Here is a 2,500-nt window from a genome sequence, read left to right as displayed (position 1 = left end):
TCAACAAATCTATGAAGTGCACTTAATCTTTTTCTTCACTTGTCTGAGTGGAGATAGATTAACCGTGGTGTGTTGTGTTGGTCAGGTGGCTCTGGAGGAGCTGCAGGATCTGAAGGGGGTTTGGTCGGAGCTGTCGAAGGTCTGGGAGCAGATCGATCAGATGAAGGAGCAGCCGTGGGTCTCTGTGCAGCCGCGTAAGGTGAGACACACACACCCGAGTCTCCCGAGACACACACACACACCCGGGTCTCCCGAGACACACACACACACCCGGGTCTCCCGAGACACACACACACACCCGGGTCTCCCGAGACACACACACACCCGGGTCTCCCGAGACACACACTCACACCCGAGTCTCCCGAGACACACACACACCCGAGTCTCCTGAGACACACACACCCGCGTCTCCCGAGACACACACACACACACGGGTCTCCAGAGACACACCACACACACACACGGGTCTCCCGAGACACACACACACACACCCACGTCTCCCGAGACACACACACACGCCCGCGTCTCCCGAGACACACACACACACCCGCGTCTCCCGAGGACACACTCACACACCCGCGTCTCCCGAGACACACTCACACACCCGGGTCTCCCGAGACACACACACACACACCCGCGTCTCCCGAGACACACACACACACCCGCGTCTCCCGAGACACACACACACACACCCGCGTTCTCCGAGACACACACACGCGCCCGCGTCTCCCGAGACACACACACGCGCCCGCGTCTCCCGAGACACACACACGCGCCCGCGTCTCCCGAGACACACACACACACACCCGCGTCTCCCGAGACACACACACACACCCGCGTCTCCCGAGACACACACACGCGCCCGCGTCTCCCGAGACACACACACCGCCCGCGTCTCCCGAGACACACACACGCGGCCCGCGTCTCCCGAGACACACACACGCGCCCGCGTCTCCCGAGAACACACACGCGCCCGCGTCTCCCGAGACACACTCACACACCCGCGTCTCCCGAGACACACTCACACACCCGCGTCTCCGAGACACACTCACACACCCGCGTCTCCCGAGACACACTCACACACCCGCGTCTCCCGAGACACACTCACACACCCGCGTCTCCCGAGACACACTCACACACCCGCGTCTCCCGAGACACACTCACACACCCGCGTCTCCCGAGACACACTCACACACCGCGCGTCTCCCGAGACACACTCACCACACCCGCGTCTCCCGAGACACACTCACACACACACCCGCGTCTCCCGAGACACACTCACAACACACCGCGTCTCCCGAGACACACTCACACACACCCGCGTCTCCCGAACACACACACACACACCCGCGTTTCCCGACACACACACACACACCGCGTCTCCCGAAACACACACACCTGCGTCTGGCTCACACCGAGTCTGTGTTCTTCTGCTGTGCAGCTGCGCCAGAGTCTGGACGCTCTCTCCAACCAGCTGAAGAACTTCCCCGCTCGACTGAGGCAGTACGCCTCCTACGAGTTCGTGCAGAGACTGCTCAAGGGCTACATGAAGGTGAGCCGCTCCGGCCTGAACCGCTGAGCATGCTGGGATAGAGTCAGCCAGGCTCCTAAACCCTCGCTGTGCTGATCCTCAGGTGAACATGCTGGTGATCGAGCTGAAGTCGGAGGCGCTGAAGGACCGGCACTGGAAGCAGCTGATGAAGCGTCTGCATGTGAACTGGGTTCTGTCCGAGCTGAGTCTGGGTCAGATCTGGGACGTGGACCTGCAGAAGAACGAGATGGTGGTGAAGGACGTGCTGCTGGTGGCACAGGGAGAGATGGCCCTCGAGGAGTTCCTCAAGCAGGTGTGAGAGTGTGAGTGAGAGTGAGTGTGTGTGTGAGAGTGTGAGTGAGAGTGTGCGTGTGACTGCTTATGTGAGTGTGTGTGTGCGAGTGAGAGTGTGTGAGAAAGAGTGAGTGAGAGTGCATGTGAGAGAGTGCGTGTACTTGTGTGAGTGTGCTTGTGTGAGAGTGAGTAGTGCTTGAGTGAAAGTGTGAGTATGAAAGTGTGTGAGAGTGAGAGAGAGAGTGTGTGTGTGTTTGTGAGAGAATGTGTGTGTTTGAGAGAGAGAGTGTGAGTGTGTGCGTGTTTGAGAGTTTGAGTGTGTGCGTGTTGAGAGTTTGAGTGTGTGTGTGTTTGAGAGTTTGAGTGTGTTTGTGTGTGTGTGTTTGAGATTTGAGTGTGTGTGTGTGTGAGAGAGTGTGAGAGTCTGTGAGAGAGAGTGTGAGTGCGTGCGTGTTTGAGAGTTTTGAGTGCGTGTGTGTGTGTGGTGAGAGGAGTGAGGTGTGTTGTGTGAGAGAGAGTGAGTGTGTGTGTGTGAGAGAGAGAGAGTGAGTGTGTGGAGTGAGAGAGAGAGAGAGAGTGTGTGTGAGTGTGTGTGAGAGAGAGAGCGAGAGTGGTGTGTGTGTCGGTGTGAGAGAGTGAGTGTGTGAGTGAGAGAGAGAGAAAGAGTGTGTGTGT

At 58.3% G+C, this 2,500-nt stretch overlaps 1 pseudogene; it reads left to right on the top strand.

Moving 5' to 3' along the window:
• The window catches only part of LOC113094962 (cytoplasmic dynein 1 heavy chain 1-like), an 11,934-nt pseudogene extending 10,060 nt beyond the window's left edge, over positions 1-1,874 (top strand).
• Positions 1,875-2,500: the final 626 nt, after the last annotated feature.

Source organism: Carassius auratus, unplaced genomic scaffold (genome assembly GCF_003368295.1).
Source record: "Carassius auratus strain Wakin unplaced genomic scaffold, ASM336829v1 scaf_tig00215557, whole genome shotgun sequence".
Taxonomy (NCBI): Eukaryota; Metazoa; Chordata; class Actinopteri; order Cypriniformes; family Cyprinidae; genus Carassius; species Carassius auratus.
This window is presented reverse-complemented; position numbering and strand designations above follow the sequence as displayed.